Source organism: Mobula hypostoma, chromosome 12 (assembly GCF_963921235.1).
Source record: "Mobula hypostoma chromosome 12, sMobHyp1.1, whole genome shotgun sequence".
Lineage (NCBI taxonomy): Eukaryota > Metazoa > Chordata > Chondrichthyes > Myliobatiformes > Myliobatidae > Mobula > Mobula hypostoma.
The window spans coordinates 107,227,496-107,247,195 of NC_086108.1; positions in this window are offsets into that span (position 1 = coordinate 107,227,496).

A 19,700-nucleotide genomic window follows, 5' to 3' on the forward strand; every position below is an offset into this window, starting at 1 on the left:
CTCAGTAGTTAACATAACAAAGAAGCCCTTTCAATTATAACATAACAAAGAAGCCATTTTAATTAGACTACGCAATGACACAAAAAAAAGAAACCCCTTACATGTACAAGAAGATAAGAGACATAGATTGAGTGGATAGCCAAAGATCTTTCCCAGGGTGGAAATGGCTAATGCAAGGGGGTATCCCTCAATATCCTCAGACTCCTCAATACCCAGAGCCTGGACTGACACCAACCTACTGCCCTCTACTGTGCCTATCATCTTGTTTATTATTTATGGTAATGCCTGCACTGTTTTGTGCACTTTATGCAGTCCTGGATAGGTTTGTAGTCTAGTGTAGTTTTTGTGTTGTTTTATGTAGTTCAGTGTAGCTTTTGTATTGTTTCATGTAGCACCATGATCCTGAAAAACACTGTCTCGTTGTTACTGTGTACTGTACCAGCAGTTATGGTCAAAATGACAATAAAAATAGTCATAGTCATACTTTATTGATCCCAGGGGAAATTGGTTTTCGTTACAGTTGCGTCATAAATAATAAATAGTAATAGAACCATAAATAGTTAAATAGTAATACGTAAATTATGCCAGTAAATTATGAAATAAGTCCAGGACCAGTCTATTGGCTCAGGGTGTCTGACCCTCCAAGGGAGGAGTTGTAAAGTTTGATGGCCACAGGCAGGAATGACTTCCTATGACGCTCTGTGCTGTATCTCGGTGGAATGAGTCTCTGGCTGAATGTACTCCTGTGCCTACCCAGTACATTATGTAGTGGATGGGAAACATTGACCAAGATGGCATGCAACTTAGACAGCATCCTCTTTTCAGACACCACCGTCAGAGAGTCCAGTTCTATCCCCACAACATCACTGGCCTTACGAATGAGTTTGTTGATTCTGTTGGTGTCTGCTACCTCAGCCTGCTGCCCCAGCACACAATAGAAAACATGATAGCACTGGCCACAGACTCGTAGAACATCCTCAGCATCGTCCGGCAGATGTTAAAGGACCTCAGTCTCCTCAGGAAATAGAGACGGCTCTGACCCTTCTTGTAGACAGCCTCAGTGTTCTTTGACGAGTCCAGTTTATTGTCAATTCGTATCCCCAGGTATTTGTAATCCTCCACCATGTCCACACTGACCCCCTGAATGGAAACAGGGGTCACCGGTACCCAGTGACTTGACTTGACTTGACTTGTATAACTGCAAGGTGATTGCAGGAAAGTATAGGAAGGATACCAGAGTTATGTTCTTTATACAGTGAGTGGTGGGTGCGTGGAACACGCTCCCAGGAGTGGTGGCAGAGGCAAATACATTAGGGGAATTTTAAAAAATCCTAAATGGGCGCATGGATGATTGAAAAAATAGAGTGCTATGTGGGAGGGACGGGTGAGATTGATCTTCGAGTAGATTAAAAGGTTGGTACAAAATCAGGGGCTGAAGGGCCTGTATGTGCTCTAATGTGCTATGTTCTATGTTCTAAATTCATCATACACGAGTTTTCCTCTTCAGGTTAAATAATTGCCAGTGTACAATCAGCTCTGTGCCCTTCTGCCATGCCCTCCCAAACCTTTCACTCAAATGTCATCCTTCGGGGAATCAACTTGAATCCTGCCCAATCTCACCACCCCCTCCAAAAATAATTCTTTGTTGAATATTCCTGATCTTGAACAAACGCTTCTCAATTATGCATATTATTTTCTTAATTAAAGATCTGGCTACATCCTGCTCTCAACATTAAAAATCAGGACTACTCATTAATCTTCCGAAATGAATTCACCCATGGCCAATAGCCATGTATTGTCTCTGAGAATTGTCAAGGACCATATACAGCATGGATTCCCATTACAGAGTAATTACACAGGAGATTATCACAAGTAGCACGAAGACAAATGCAATCCAAGAACAGAGTGCAGAGAATACCACTCCTTGACTCTATTACAATATTGTAAAGCATTAATTTCACCATTTTCATCGGTATTTAAAACTAACTCAATTTACCCAGCTTCTAAGTGAATATACTAAAACTTTAATAAGAAACTTAAAATTCATCCATGCACATTAATTTTTGGCAGCCCACTACTAAAAAGAGAAATAAAGGCACAAGCTGCTACACATTGTGATCTAATCTCCCAACATTTGAGACTTGTTTGAAAGTACTGTGCTAAAATATCAAAGCCAGTCTGTAAATATTTCCTCAAGCCGTCAATTCTTGTCTGGTGGCGTTTCATTCATGCACTGACTGCCAAGCTTATTGCTCAGTCAATACCCAATTAGAATTAGTGAGGACTTGAGAAGGGAAAGGAGAAAACAAGACTACACTGAGTTTGGCAAACAGAGCAAATAAGAGACATAAAAGAGCAAGTACAAAGTGTTTGGTTTTCTCCATTGTTTTACAATGCGAATGATTGCCTGGGAGATTAAACTGCTTAACAATGCCAGTCTTCAAGTCTGGCTCTTGCATTTGGCGTAAGTATCTGTACACTAGTGCCTCTACTTCCTCGGAAGACTGAGGTAATTCGACAAGTCCCCAATGACTGTCACTAATTTTTACAGAAGTAGCAGAGAAAACATTCAATCTGGAAACATTACAGTGTGGTCTGCCCAAGATTACAAGAAATTGCAGGGCGTTGCAAACACAATTGAAGATTCAAGTTTGTTTATCACACGTACATCGAACCAAGCAGTGAAAAGCCATTGAGCACATCCACAAGGAGCACTGCCGCAAGAAAGCAGCATCCCACCACCCAGGACATACTCTCTTCCTGCTGCTGCGAATAGGAAGGAGGTACAGGAGCCTCAGATCTCACACCACCACATTCAGGAGCAGTTGTTACTGTTCAACCATCAGGCTCCTGAAGCAACGTGGATAACTTCACTCACCTCAACAATGAACTAATTTCACAAACTATGGACTCATTTTCAAGGACTCTACAGTTCCTGTTCTCAGTATTATTATTTGCTTATTTTTTATTTGCAGTTTGTCTTCTTTTGAACGTTGATTGTCTGTCAGTCTTTATGCAGCTTTTCAATGATTCTAACATATTTCTCTGTTCTACTGTGAATCTCCGCAAGAAAATAAATCTCAAAATAGTATATGCAGACATATATGCTCAATGGCCACTTTATTAGGTACATGAGTTTACGTTCATGTTCTTTCATAAAAATGTACAATAGAAGGGGACGCCAATGTAGCATCACAGTTAGCTTGATGCTATTACATCTCAGGGCATCAGAGTTTGGAATTCAATCCCGACACCGCCTGTAAGAACTTTCTCTGAAACACATGGGTTTCCTCTGAGTGCTCTGGTTTTTTCCACAGTCCGAAGATGTACCAGTTAATAGGTTAATTAGTTATTGTAAATTGTCCTTTAATTAGGTTAGAGTTAAATAGGTGGGTTGCTGGGCAGTGTAGCTCATTGGGCTGGAAGGGCCTGGTCAGTGTTGTATCTCTAAATAAAAATAAAATTTAATAAAATAAAAAGCAATTGCTATTCCAAATGACAAAGTGAGTCTAGAAGTGAACGTATAATTTAATTAAGAATAATATAATTAAGAAAACCATTGGTTACAAGAAATTAAGTGTGTAAGGATTTAAAATTAAGCAAAACAGAATATAGAATTGCAGATCAAAGGTTGGCATACCAACCAGAAAATAAATGAATTGACACTTTTACAACTTACGGTAAAAAAAAGTGTAAACAAGATGCACCAGAGAGAGTGTTCTAACTGGTTGTATCGTTGTCTGGTACAGAGGAGCCACTGTACAGTATTGCAAAAATCTGCAGGAAGTCACAAACTCTACCATCTCCATCATGGGCAGCAGCCTCCCCAGCATCCAGGACACCTTCAAAGGTCAGTGGCTCTAAAAGGCAACGTCCATCATTAAGGACCCATCACCCAGGATATGCCCTCTTCACATTGCTGCCATCAAGGAAGCAGAGGGGCCTGAAGACACACACTCAATGTTTCAGGAACAGCTTCTTCCCCTCCACCATCTGATTTATGAATGGATAAGGAACCAATGAACACTAGCTCACAATTTTTGCTCCATTTTGCACTATTTAATTATATTACTGTAATTTATAGTATATTTTATGTATTGTGCTGTAGTGCTGTGCAGAACAACAAACTTCACAACATACGTCAGTGATAATAAACGTGATTCTTTTTCTGAGAATTGGAAAGTGGGATTGTGGTTGGAAATGACAGGGAGAGGAATTGGATTTGAACTAAGTGACTGAACCCTGGCAACAGCTGGCAGATTAAATCAGAGAAAAGATTGCAGAGTTCCTGGCCACAGCTGGTTTAAGCTTCAAATATGCAAGTGTGGCTATTCAATCGAAACTAGGCTGTTGCAGCATCGTTGGGAGGGTGAACTGGGTATTTTAACAGAAAAAAATGCTGCCTGACTCACCTCTTCGAAGAGGCTGAGAGTGATGGGCTTGATGGAAGCTCTTATCTTTTTGCAGAGACCTGCATATGTTTTCATTAAATGCATTGAACCATTAAAAAGCAAACTATAACAGCAAACACATCACCTCCCCAACTAATCACTTAGGTTACTCTCAACTCATGTGCATATCAAAATGGCATTTTTTAAAATCTGCAGAAGTTGCTTTGATTTTTTCTTTTGTAAAGTTAATTTATTCTGTGCCTGCTTTTGGAGTTTTATGATCTACAATTGCTCGCTGAAGTTTCATTTCTTCAGCTAATTGTAGACAGTCTATCTTTTTGCAATATGAATAACCATACTCTATGTCATTACAACTTAATTATTTAATGGTGTAGTCTTTAATTCCCTTGCATAGCGATTTTTTTTTGTGCACAGTTTCCATGCTCATCAAGGCAAGGAGGTACTTAGTATTCACAGCAGGTTGTGTCCTCAAAACGACAGGAGTTAATAGCATGGAATAAAGCCACTTGGCCCATCATGCCGTGTCTATGTTGGCTTGTTCTTAGAACATTCCTAATCAATTCCCACAGCATTGATTTCCTCTCTTAACTCTGTACATCCTCCACTTCAACCACTTAAGTTGCACACAAGGAAAAATTCACACAGGGGCCAATTTATTAGGTACCACTGAGTGTATGTTCATGGTCTTCTGCTACTGTAGCCCATCCACTTCAAGGTTCGATGTGTTGTGCATTCAGAGATGCTCTTCTGCATATCATTGCAGTAACACATGGTTATTCAAACAGCCACTCTTGCATAGTCGCTTTCCTATCGGTTTGAACCAGTCTGGCCATTCTCCCCTGACCTCTTTCATTCACAAGGCATTTTCACCCACAGAACTGCTGTTCACTCAATGCTTTTTACTTGTTTATCACGCCATTCTCTGTAAACTCTGGAGACTGTTGTGTGTGAACAGCCCAGGAGATTTTCTGAGATACTCAACCTACCCCATCAGGCAACAACAGACATTCCACAGTTAAAGTCATTTAGATCATATTTCATCCCCACTCTGATGTTTGGTCTGAACAACAACTAAACCTTTTGACCACGGCTGCACGCCTTTATGGATTGGTCTACTGTGACATGATTGGCTGATTAGATATTTGCATTAACAAGCAGGACCACAGGTGTATCTAATAAAGTGGCCACCGAGTGTAGATTGTGTCAGCAAGTGTCACAGCTGGGATGTGATATTATGGTGCATTAGTGAAAAAGATCATTTATGAAGGAAGGATAATACTGGGTTGAAAATGGAAAATTATATGGGTCAAAGTTCGTTTTTTGAATTGGAATTGGTTTATTAATTGTCACGTATATCAAGATACAGTGAAAAGATTGCCAAGCATACTGTTCATGCAGATCATTACACAGTGCATTGAGGTAGAACACAGCAAAACAAATGCAGGATGAAGTGTATCAGCTACAGAGAGAGTTCACTACAAGCTGCAGCTCAATAATGAGGTAGATTGTAAGGTTCAGAGTCCGTCTTCCTCCAAGAGGACCACAACCTTGTCGTAGGTTTAGCAGGCTTGCGTGCCTCAGTGAACATATGAATTTATGCTTTGGCTCCTGGTAGGGCCATCCATGCCAAACAGGTCAAAAGGTAGAGGCCAGACTAAGAGCGATCCACTGACCTTCCAGGTTCAGGGGTTCAGCTCAGGGCTGAACACTGACTGGTCAAAAAATAATTGTTGCATTGGGGAAGGTTGAAGTTAAGATGGCAGGGGGATAGGAACCTGAGTGATAGGGTTGAGGACTGGCCAGTTGGTAAACATGTCAATACAGGGTGTAGTGAGCCTGTAAGGAAGGGCAGCTAAATGAAAGGGCAAAATGGTAGTCAGTGGGATGAGTTGAAGTGTAACATGGGGGTACAATTGAAAAGGGTGATTAATACAGGACTGAAGCTGATATATTTGATTGCACTCAGTTTACAAAATAAGATAGATGTTCTTGTAGCACAGTTAGAGATTGGCAGGTATGATGTGAGCATCACTGAGTTGTGGCTGATACAATTTCTATTGAAAGGATAGGTAGATAGCCAAAGGTGGTGGAATGACTCTGTTGGTAAGAAGTGAAATCAGATCCTTGGAAAGAAGTGACATAGGATCAGAAGATGTAGAATTCATGTGGATAGAGTTAAGAAACTGCAAGGGTAAAAAGACCCTGAAGGGAATTATATACAGGCCTCTGAACGGGCTAGGATGAGGGATATGAATTCTAACAGAAATAGAAAAAATATGTAATAAGAACAATGTTACAATAATCATGGAGGATTTCAATATGCAGGAAGATTGGGAAAACTAGGCTGGTGCTGGATTCCAAGAGAGAGAATTTGTAGAATATGCATGTGATAGCTTTTCTGAGCAGCTTGTGGTTGAGATACTGGTTAGGGTGTTATGTAATGAACCAAATTTAATTAGGAAGCTGAAAGCAAAGGAACCCTTGAGAGATAGTGATCATAATGCTGGAGTCAGTTATCAAGGATGTGATAACAGCACATTTGGAAAGCGGTGAAATGATCGGACAAAGTCAGCATGGATTTGTGAAAGGAAAATCATGTCTGACGAATCTCATAGAATTTTTTGAGGATGTAACTAGTAGAGTGGATAGGGGAGAACCAGTGGATGTGGTATATTTGGATTTTCAAAAGGCTTTTGACAGGGTCCCACACAGGAGATTAGTGTGCAAACTTAAAGCACACGGTATTGGGGGTAAGGTATTGGTGTGGGTGGAGAATTGGTTAGCAGACAGGAAGCAAAGAGTGGGAATAAACGGGACCTTTTCAGAATGGCAGGCGGTGACTAGTGGGGTACCGCAAGGCTCAGTGCTGGGACCCCAGTTGTTTACAATATATATTAATGACTTGGATGAGGGAATTAAATGCAGCATCTCCAAGTTTGCGGATGACATGAAGCTGGGTGGCAGTGTTAGCTGTGAGGAGGATGCTAAGAGGATGCAGGGTGACTTAGATAGGTTGGGTGAGTGGGCAAATTCATGGCAGATGCAATTTAATGTGGATAAATGTGAAGTTATCCACTTTGGTGGCAAAAATAGGAAAACAGATTATTATCTGAATGGTGGCCGATTAGGAAAAGGGGAGGTGCAACGAGACCTGGGTGTCATTATACACCAGTCATTGAAAGTGGGCATGCAGGTACAGCAGGCGGTGAAAAAGGCGAATGGTATGCTGGCATTTATAGCGAGAGGATTCGAGTACAGGAGCAGGGAGGTACTACTGCAGTTGTACAAGGCCTTGGTGAGACCACACCTGGAGTATTGTGTGCAGTTTTGGTCCCCTAATCTGAGGAAAGACATCTTTGCCATAGAGGGAGTACAAAGAAGGTTCACCAGATTGATTCCTGGGATGGAGGGACTTTCATATGAAGAAAGACTGGATGAATTGGGCTTGTACTCGTTGGAATTTAGAAGATTGAGGGGGGATCTGATTGAAACGTACAAGATCCTAAAGGGATTGGACAGGCTAGATGCAGGAAGATTGTTCCCGATGTTGGGGAAGTCCAGAACGAGGGGTCACAGTTTGAGGATAGAGGGGAAGCCTTTTAGGACCGAGATTAGGAAAAACTTCTTCACACAGAGAGTGGTGAATCTGTGGAATTCTCTGCCACAGGAAACAGTTGAGGCCAGTTCATTGGCTATATTTAAGAGGGAGTTAGATATGGCCCTTGTGGCTACGGGGGTCAGGGGGTATGGTGGGAAGGCTGGGGCGGGGTTCTGAGTTGGATGATCAGCCATGATCATAATAAATGGCGGTGCAGGTTTGAAGGGCCGAATGGCCTACTCCTGCACCTATTTTCTGTGTTTCTGTGTTTCTATAATATGATAGGATTCACCTTGCAGTTAAGAGAGGGAGAAACTGAAGTCAGATGCATCCATATTACAGTCGAGTTAAGGAAATTACAGAGGCTTGAGAGAGGATCTGGCCAAAGTTGATTGGAAGGGGATATGATCAGGGATGATGGTAGAATAGCAATGGCTGGAGTTTCTGGGGGCAATTCAGAAGGTGTAGGGTAGATACATCCCAAAGATGAAGAAGTATTCTAAAGGGACGATGAGGCAACCATGGCTGACAAGGGAAATTAAAGACAACATAAAAGCAAAAGTGAGAGCATGGAATATCGCAAAAATTAGTGGGAAGTTAGAGGATTGGGAAGCTTTTAAAACCAACAGAAGGCCATTAAAAAAAAACATAAGGAGAGAGAAGAAAAAATATGAAGGCAAGCTGTCCATAATATCAAAGAGGATACCAGAAGTTTTCTTTTCAGATACAGTATATAAAGAGTTTTATTGCAGTTATTCATAGGGTTTTCATGGCAAGATACAGAAGCAGATTGCCAGGCCTTTATTCCGTGCAGATACTGCCTCTGCCCTGGTGGGTGGTTTGGCTTAGCCTGACATCTCGCCTTTGAAATATGGCCCTGGAGAAAAATACTGTGCATCTTGTGGACCTTTCACAGAACAAACAAAGCAATCTTCAATGAGATCAAACCAAATTCCTCTCTGGAGGCTCAAATGACAAGACTCTGCCTATCCTACTTTGGGCTCAGTATGTGAAAAAGGAGCTCCCTGGAAAAGGATGTCATGCTCCGCAAAGGTGGAAAGACAACGGAAAAGGGGAAGTCCAGAACAAAGGAAGATGGGTGGACACAACAGCGACTGTTATGAATGCATCATTATCAGCAGTGAGCCACCTTTGTGAGAACTGAAACTCATCTAGAGCAACTATCGCTTTGCTGAACATCTACGCTCTGTCCGCCAGAGAAAGCAGGATCTCCCAGTGGCCACACATTTTAATTCCACATCCCATTCCCATTCTGACATGTCTATCCATGGCCTCCTCTACTGTAAAGATGAAGCCACACTCAGGTTGGAGGAACAACACCTTATATTCCGTCTGGGTAGCCTCCAACCTGATGGCATGAACATCAACTTCTCTAACTTCCGCTGAGGCCCCACCTCCCCCTCGTACCCCATCTGTTACTTATTTTTATGCACACATTCTTTCTCTCACTCTCCTTTTTCTCCCTCTGTCCCTCTGAATATACCTCTTGCCCATCCTCTGGGTCCCCCCCACCTCCTTGTCTTTCTTCCCGGACCTCCTGTCCCATGACCCTCTCGTATCCCTTTTGCCTATCACCTGTCCAGCTCTTGGCTCCATCCCTCCCCCTCCTGTCTTCTCCTATCATTTTGGATCTCCCCCTCCCCCTCCTACTTTCAAATCCCTTACTCACTCTTCCTTCAGTTAGTCCTGACGAAGGGTCTCAGCCTGAAACGTCGACTGTACCTCTTCCTAGAGATGCAGCCTGGCCTGCTGCGTTCACCAGCAACTTTGATGTGTGTTGCTATCAATATGGTCGCCATGATTCGACGATGACTCGATGGTACTTAACAACAACAATATAAGGAGTAAAAGAGAGGCAAGAGTGGGTACTGGACCACTGGAAAATGATGCTGGAGAGGTGTTGATGGGGGACTAAGAAATGGCAGACAAACTTAATACATTTTTTGTATCAGTCTTCACTGTGGAAGACACTAGTAGTAAGCCAGAAATTCGAGCATGTCAGCGGGGAAAAGTGAGCGTTGTTGCTATTACAAAGGAGAAGGTGCTTGGGAACCTGAAAGGGTTGAGTATAGATAAGTCACCTGGACCAGATGGACTACACTGCAGGGTTCTGAAAGAGGTAGCTGAAGAGATTCTGGAATACTTCCTCATTGCTGCATAAAATAGGTTCTTCTTCCCCACCATCAGCGGAACTGCTGTGTGAGACCATAAGACATAGAAGCAGAAGGTCAAGAGAAATGGCAGCCCAGTCTGGAGACTTGGGAGCCTGTCCTGGGGTTTGATTACTGCCCATGTGAGTGTGAGGCTGGGACGGAGGAAAGGAGTTTGTTTCACTGTCGTTTTGTTTCTCATTCTGTTCTGCATTGTTCTGCCGAGCATTGCAAGCATGCTATGTTGGCACCGGAATGTGTGGTAACATTTGCAGGCTGCCTCCAGCACATCCTTAATAGTACTGGTTAATGCAAACGACTCATTTAGAGTCATAGAAAATTACAGCAATGAAACAGGCCCTTCGACCCATCTAGTCTGTGCTGAACCATTAACCTGCACCTGGACCATAGCCCTTCATTCCCCTCCCAACCATGTACCTATCTAAACTCCTCTTAAACATTGGAATCAAAGTCAGATCCACCACTTCTACTGGTAGCTCGCTTTGATGTACGTGTGATTTCACTGTATGTTTCAAGTACATGTGATAAATAAATTTGAATCTTAGTGCAAAGAATTGCTGAGGAATATTGTACCTTGCTACAGAGAACAGCAGAGCTAAAGACCAATGCAATAAACGTGTCTGTGCAAGACTGCGCGATGCAGGACATTATGTTAATTCTGAATGTCCAGCATCTGCAAAATCTCTTGCATTTGTGTAGGTGAATAACAGGAGAGCATAAATTAACAACAATTGATAAACTGGTTTATTATTGCCACATGTACCAAGGAGTTAATACCACCAATCTCTTACGTCTTGGAGAATGTGTTCCCCAACTGCAAGCACGATTGGTTCCAGAACGCTCAAAAACCCCACCTAACAAAAATCTATCACTCTTACTCCTGACACTCTCAATTCATCTTTTGAGAGAGCAGGTTTCACATATCTATCAGGCAACACAATAACAGAGCTGTTAGGGTATTAATTCCAGCCGCTGTCTGTAAGAGTTTGTCCATTCTCCCCATGTTCCCCAGAGTCCTCTCACATCCCAAAGACATACAGGTAGGTCGGCTAATTTGTCACATTGTCTCATTGGGTGGCGCAGGCCTGTTACAGAACGCGTGTCAGGTTTACTATTGCTGGATACGGTGTGAAATTTGTTGTTATGCGGCAGCAGTACAGAACAAAACGTAATAAAAGCAAACTATAAATTACACTAACTCTGCAAAAATGGTATCAATTCCATCATACAAAGTGAAAAGAAGTAGTTCCAATACTGGGTCCTATGGAGCACCGTTAGCCAATGACACCCAACCAGAAATAGCCCCCCTTTTCCCCACACTTTGCCTCCTGCTTGTCAGCCAAACCTGTATTCATGCTACTATCTTTCCTTTAACACCATGGGCTCTGGTTTTCTGGTATCAGACAGCTGTTTTGCTGCTGATGGTGGGGAGGAACAGTGATGAGGGAGTGTTTCAATAAATGCAGAAACAGCTTGGAAGGCAAGTGACAGTATTATGTACTGGTGCCAATGTTGGCTTTAATGGGTAAAGCCTAAATCCCATGTTTGAATACGAAAAAATTGGTATGATTCAAGGAATGCCATTAAGTAAAGATGAAATTTGCTTTACTTATTCTTTGTAAAGCCAGAGCACAAATAACTATTATTCAAACCCTGCAAGCATGCAAATACCTAAATGTGAATTTCAGCAAGTATTTATAACTTGAACATAGAATGGACGGGGACAAACTCACAGGTAATCACAGAGAAGGAAGTTTGAAAAGAGCCTGGATAACTTCTCATACACTTCTAACTCTGAACAGAATCAGAATAAGAATCAGATTTTTTTTATCACTGTTATAGGACGCAAATGTAGGGTAGTGGTTAGCACAATGCTTCACAGTACAGGTAACCCAAGTTCAACTCCTGGTGCTGCCTGTAAGGAGTTTGTACGTTTTCCCCGAGACTGCGTGGGTTTCCTCCGGGTGCTCTGGTTTCCTCCCACAGTCCAAAGACGTACAGGTTGGTAGGTTAATTGGTCATTGTAAATTGTCTCGAGATCAGGCTAGGATGGTGCTTGGGGGATTGCTGGAGGGTTAACTCAGAGAGTCGGAAGGGCCTGTTCTGTGTTGCATCTCAATAAGTAAATGTGGAACAAAAAATTACTAAAATAAATAAACTGAAAGAGGAATGATGAGATAGTGTTTATGGGTTCACGGAACATTCAGAAATTTGATGGCGGAGGTGAAGAAGTTGTTCCAGATTCATTGAGTGTGGGTTATCATGCTCCTGTACCACCTCCCTGAAGGCAGTAATGAAAAGAGGGCAAGTCCTGGATGGCGAGGGTCTTCAATAATAGATGCTACCTTCCGAAGGCACTGCATCTTGAAGATGCCCTCACTGCTGGGCACAGTCTGTGCCCACGATGGAAACGCTCCATACAGGCCTCTGCAGCCTCCTGTGATGCTGGGCTCTGGAGCTTTTGAGCAGGCTGTGATGCAACCAGCCAGTATGCTCTCCAGTGTACCTCTGAAAAAGTTTGCGAGACATAGCAGATCTCCTCATGCTCCAAATGAGGTGAGAATCCCAGGTGTCACCCTTATCAGCTGCCGGTTTGTACTCCTTCCCTTCATCTCCCACCTGCTTATTCTGTGAAGGATCTCAGCTCAAAACGTTGAGTGTTGATTCTCCTATGTAGAAGCTGCATGACCTGCTGAGTTTCTCCAGCACTTTGTGCATGTGAGGCCTCCGGCGGTCAGGGTCGATCATGGCTGCTGCATCCTAGCTGTCTAGTTGCACAAGCCTGGGAGTACAATATCGAAAGCAAGCTGCTGACCCTGTGTGTGTTACTCAAGATTTCCAGCATCTGCAGAATCTGTTGTGTTTCTGAACTCAAGAAAATAAGTTTGTTCATCAGCTAATGGGAACAGATTTCTCTGTGATCTAAACATTTAATAATCTTTAATGCTTCTATCAGCAGGGGTGATAATGAGGTAATAGTCTTCCCACCTGATACTTGTATCCAAAACAGAATAAAAGGTAATAAATCTAACCTGATGAAGTTATATAAAATCATGAGGACTGTAGACAGCATTAAAGAATGTAGTCTTTTTCCCAGAGAGGGGGTACTAAAAAGAAGGGGGTATCATAGATGAGAGATTTAAAAGACCGTCAGGAACAATCTCTTCATGCAAAGGGTGGTGAGTACTTCGAATGAGCTGCCAGAAATAGTGATTGAGGTGGACACATTGGCAATATTTCTATCTAGATAAGTAGGTCATCCATCGAAATATAGAAATATAGAAAATAGGTGCAGGAGTAGGCCATTCGGCCCTTCGAGCCTGCACTGCCATTCAGTATGATCATGGCTGATCATCCAACTCAGAACCCCGCCCCAGCCTTCCCTCCATACCACCTGATTCCTTTAGCCACAAGGGCCATATCTAACTCCCTCTTAAATATAGTCAATGAACTGGCCTCAACTGTTTCCTGTGACAGAGAATTCCACAGATTCACCACTCTCTGTGTGAAGAAGTTTTTCCTCATCTCGGTCCTAAAAGGCTTCCCCTTTATCCTTAAACTGTGACCCCTCCTTCTGGACTTCCCCAAGATCGGGAACAATCTTCCTGCATCTAGCCTGTCCAATCCCTTTAGAATTTTATACGTTTCAATAAGATCCCCCCTCAATCTTCTAAATTCCAGCGAGTATAAGCCTAGTCGATCCAGTCTTTCATCATATGAAAGTCCTGCCATCCCAGGAATCTAACTGGTGAACCTTCTTTGTACTCCCTCTATAGCAGGAATATCTTTCCTCAGATTAGGGGACCAAAACTGCACACAATACTCCAGGTGTGGTCTCACCAAGGCCTTGTACAACTGCAGTAGTACCTCCCTGCTCCTGTACTCGAATCCTCTCGCTATAAATGCCAGCATACCATTCGCCTTTTTCACCACCTGCTGTACCTGCATCCCCACTTTCAATGACTGGTGTACAATGACACCCAGGTCTCGTTGCACCTCCCCTTTTCCTAATCGGCCACCATTCAGATAATAATCTGTTTTCCTGTTCTTGCCACCAAAGTGGATAACCTCACATTTATCCACATTAAATTGCATCTGCCATGAATTTGCCCACTCATCTAACCTATCCAAGTTACCCTGCATCCTCTTAGCATCCTCCTCACAGCTAACACTGCCACCCAGCTTCGTGTCATCCGCAAACTTGGAGATGCTGCATTTAATTCCCTCGTCTAAGTCATTAATATATATTTAAACAACTGGGGTCCCAGCACTGAGCCTTGCGGTACCCCACTAGTCACTGCCTGCCATTCTGAAAAGGTCCTGTTTATTCCCACTCTTCGCTTCCTGTCTGCCAACTAATTCTCTATCCACATCAATACGTTACCCCCAATACCGTGTGCTTTAAGTTTGCACACTAATCTCCTGTGTGGGACCTTGTCAAAAGCCTTTTGATAATCCAAATATACCACATCCACTGGTTCTCCCCTATCCACTCTACTAGTTACATCCTCAAAAAATTCTATGAGATTCGTCAGATATGATTTTCCTTTCACAAATCCATGCTGACTTTGTCCGATCATTTCACCGCTTTCCAAATGTGCTGTTATCACATCTTTGATAACTGACTCTAGCATTTTCCCCACCACCGATGTCAGGCTAACCAGTCTATAATTCCTTGGTTTCTCTCTCCCTCCTTTTTTAAAAAGTGGGGTTACATTAGCCACCCTTCAATCCTCAGGAACTAATCCAGAATCTAAAGAGTTTTGAAAAATTATCACTAATGCATCCACTATTTCTTGGGCTACTTCCTTAAGCACTCTGGGATGCATGAGGACCACAAGCTTTGTCATGAGGTTTGGAGGTTTGCTTGCTTCAACGATCCAGAAAGCCACATTAGCTGGAGTCAGGGCTTTACGCTTTGGCTCTTGGTAGGGTCACCCATGCCAAACAGGTCAAAGGGTAGAGGCCAGACTAAGAGTGGTCCACCAGTCCTCCAGGTCCAGGGGTTCAGCTCAGGGCTAACAACCCTGACTGATAAAACAAAATTGTTACGGAAACAGCAGTGAAGAATCCTTCTACATCTGAGTGCGATGGCATGGACAGACAAAGACAGAGGACTTTCATTGCTGCCCTAAACACCAGCAGCGTAAAGGGCAGTAAGTAAGTTATGGATCAAAGTCAAAGTAAATTTATTATCAAAGTACGTATGTGTTACCTTATGCTACCTTGAGATTCATTTACTTCCAAACGTTTATAGGAAAGTTTAAAAATACAATAGTATTTACAAAAAACTATACACAAGTAAAGACCAATGCACAAAAGAGGACAGGTTTAAAGGTTCAAAGATTCATTTAATATCAAAGTATACAATTCTGAAATTCTTCTTCTCCAGATAGCCACGAAACCAGGGAAGAAAAGAAAGGCAGCACGATCATCAGCCCCCAAATCGCTCCCCTCCGCACAAAAAAAAACAAGACAGAAAGACACATAGACCCCTAAATTCCCTCTATCCCGCAAACAAAAAAATCCAGAAAGATTGGGTGAAAAACACAGAATATAAAAAATAACAGGAATGGGAAAAAAGTCAATCGTCCAAGCCCATATTGAAAATTCAGGAAACCTGGATAACATTCTCCATGCATAGTGGCAGGCCTTTCAGTCTCAGACAGCAGAGCGACCCCACCAGTGATCAAAAGGCAGTCTCCCCTCTCCAGTAGCAGATCGGTTCGCAGCTCTGCTCAATGATTGTGCAAATAGAAAACAGTAATACTGAGAATATGAGTTGTAGAGTTTTTGAAAGTGAAATCAGTTCAGAATTGAGGTGAGTGAAGTTATTCAAACTTGTTCTGGAGTCTGATAGTCAAAGGATAATAACTATTCCTGAACCTTGTGCCATGGGATCTAAGGTTCCTGTAGTTCCTTCCTGATAGGATTGGGATGCAAAAGATTGCTCCTCTTTATTATAAGGGTGGAGTATAAAAGAATGGAAAGTCAAAGTCAAGTTTATTGTCAAGTGTATAAGAACATACGTGCAGATTTTCTCTTGTTTGTGATTTAAGTACATATGTAGGGCAGCTTTTATCATAACAGCTAGCGTAATGTTAATGCATCACAAGCTGTAAGATCAGGGTTCAATTCCTGCTGCTGTCTGTAAGGAGTTTGTACATTCTCCCTGTGACTGTGTGGGTTTCCTACCACATTTCAAAGACGTACAAAGAGTGTTAGTAAACTGTGGGTATGCTACGTTGGAACCAGAAGGGTGCCCAGCACAGCCCTTGCTGATGTGAGCTGATGCAGATGATGCATGTCACTGTGCATTTCCGTCCATATTCGACCAAATAACACTAACCTTTAAGATCTTTTATCTTCACATGTGTGCATAGCTGCAACGAGAATCTTACTTGCATCAGCATCTGGAGTACATAGCATCATATTACTGCATAGGTCCGGATACATGAGTAAAGGTTGCTGGAGAGATCACACCATGGAGAACTGCAGAGGGCACAGTTCTTCTCTTTTTGGGGGAGTTTATAGTTAAGCAATTTTTTGAGGGCTACTCATGCAAATAGGAAACATCCCAAGGGATTCATCGTCACAGAAATTCCAAATCCGCTTCAACGGTTGGGCTCCTCGAGGCAGGATTCTGATTTCCCGTGTCTTGAAATGAGAAATCCTAATGCTGGAGATATGCTCTATCTGACCCACTCACGGAGCTGGCCGTAACATTGCTTTCCATACACTGTTAGGGCCTGAGAGCCAGAGACATGTTCATCTCATTTACACTTCCTGAATTAATTGAAATAACCAATATGTTTGAATGCAAAACTGCTTTGAACTCTTTTCCATTGTTTTAGTTACATATTTTTCTAAATGTTTAATGACACTAAATAACATGATTATTTTCTGGTAGTTTTTGAAATGGTTGCGACTGGAGATAGCACACGAAGATTCCAAAAACCAGTTCCTCCTGGTATGGTAGGGAAATGGGTGGTAGGGTGGGGGTACGCTTCTACCAAAGGAGGTGTAGGGTGTGGCTTCCCTCCACTAGCCTGCAGGTCACTCTTGAGCAATGTGTAGCACCTGCTTAGCACCCACCACTCACCTTCAGTCAGGGTCACATGATCCATGGGAGCATGTTTTGGATGAGTAGCTGGCGCATGTAAGACCATAAGATATAAGACGAGAACTAGGTCATTTAGCCCATTGGCTCTGTTCTGCCATCTCATTATGACTGATCCAATTTTCCTCTCAGCTCCAATCTCCTACCTTCTCCCTGTATCACATCATGCCCTGACCAATCATACATAAACATACATAAAGCCTCCACAGCTGATTGCGGCAAAGAATTCCACTGATTCACTACACTGTGGCTAAAGAAATTCCTCCTCGTCTCTGTTATAAAAGGACACCCCTCTATTCTGAAACTGTGTCCTCTGGTCTTAGACAATCCCACCAGAGGAATCCTCTCCACATCTACTCTATCAAGGCCTTTCACCATTTGATAGGTTTCAATGAGGTTACCCCTCCTTCTGAATTCTTGTGAATACAGGCCTAGAGTAATCAGTTGCTCTTCATATGACAAGCCATTCAATCCTGAAATTCTTTTTGTGACCCTCCTGTGAACCCCCTCCTGTTTTAGCATATCCTCTCTAACATAAAGTGCCCAAACTTGTTCACAATACTCCAACTGAGGCCTCATCAGTGCTTTATAAAATTTCAACGTTATGTTCCTGCTTTTATGTTCTAGACCTCTTGAAACGAATGCTAAAAATGCACTTGCCTTCCTCACCACAGACTCAGCCTGCAAATTAACCATTACGGATTCATGCATAAGCACACTCAAGTCCCTTTGTATCTCAGTTTTTTGTATTTTCTCTCCATTTAGAAAATAGTCAACCCTTTCATTTCTTCTATCAAAGTGCATGACCATACACTTCTCGACACTGTATTCCATCTGCCAGTCCTTTGCTCATTCTCCAAATCTCTGTCCTTCTGTAGCCTCTCTGCTTCCTCAAAACTACCTGCCCTCGATCTATCTTCATATCACCTGCAAGCTTTGCAAAAAGGCCATCAATTCCATCATCCACATCATTGACATATAACGTAAAAAGAATTTGTACCAACACAGACCCCTGTGCAAGGCCACAAGTCATCAGCAACCAACCAGAAAAGGTTCCATTTATCCCCACTCTGCCTCCTGCCAGTCAGCCACTGATTTATCCATGCTAGAGTCTTCCTGTCATACCATGGGCTCATCGCTTGTAAAGCAGCCTCATGTGTGGCACCTTATGTGACCTTCTGAAAATCCAAGTACCAATTCTGCTTTGTCTGTTGTTAGTTCTTCAAAGATTTCCAACAGATTTCCCAGGCAAAATTTTTGCTTGAGGAAACCATGCTGACCATAGCCCATTTTATCATGTGCCTCCAAGTACACTGAAATCTCATCCTTAGCAATCGACTCCAAAATCATCCCAACCACTGAGGTCAGACTAACTGGCCTATAGTGTCCTTTCCTCTGCCTGTCTCCCTTCTTGAAGAGTGGAGTGGCCCAGGTTTACATATCTACCTTCAAACCTAGTTTTGCAAGAACTCTCTCTCTGTTTATGGTAACTTCACACAATTCATGCCATAAGACGAGAAGACTATAAGAAAGAGGAGCAGAATTAGGCCATTCAGCCCATTGGGTCTGTTCCACCATTCCAACATGCAGATCCTGGATCTCACTCAACCCCATACGTACCCTGACCAATCAGGAAATGATCAATTTCTGCCTTAAGTATTCCCACGGATTTGGCCTCTACTGCAGTCTGTGACAGAGCATTCCACAGAGTTACTACTTTCTGGGTAAAAAAAAAAATCTCCTGACCTCTGTTCTAAAGGGTCGCTCCTCAAATTTGAGGTTGTGCCCTCCAGTTCTGGATACCACCACTATAGGAAACATCCTCTCCACATCCACCCTATCTAGTCCTTTCAACGTTCAGTAGGTTTCAATGAGATCCCCCAGCGTTCTTCTACTTTCCGGTTAGTACAGGCCCAAAGCTCCCAAACTCTCCTCATATGTTAACCCCTTCATTCCTTGAATCATCCTCGTGAACCTCCTCTGGACTTTCTGCAATGACAACACATGCTTTCTGAGATATCGGACCCAAAACTGTTGACAATACTCCAAGTGCAGGCTGATTAGTGTCTTATAAAGGTTTAGCATTATCTTCTTGCTTTTATATTCTATTCCCCTTGAATTATATGTCAACATTGCATTTGCCTTCTTTACCACAGGTTCAATCTGTAAATTCAAGTTCTGGGAGTTTTGCACAAGGACTCCCAAGTCCCTTTACGGCTCTGATGTTTGAACCTTCTCCCCATTTAGATAACATTCCGCACTATTATTCCTTTTACCGAAATTTATTATCATACACTTCATAGAAACATAGAACACAAAACCTGCAGCACAACACAGGCCCTTTAGCCCACAAAGCTGTGCCGAACATGTCCTTACCT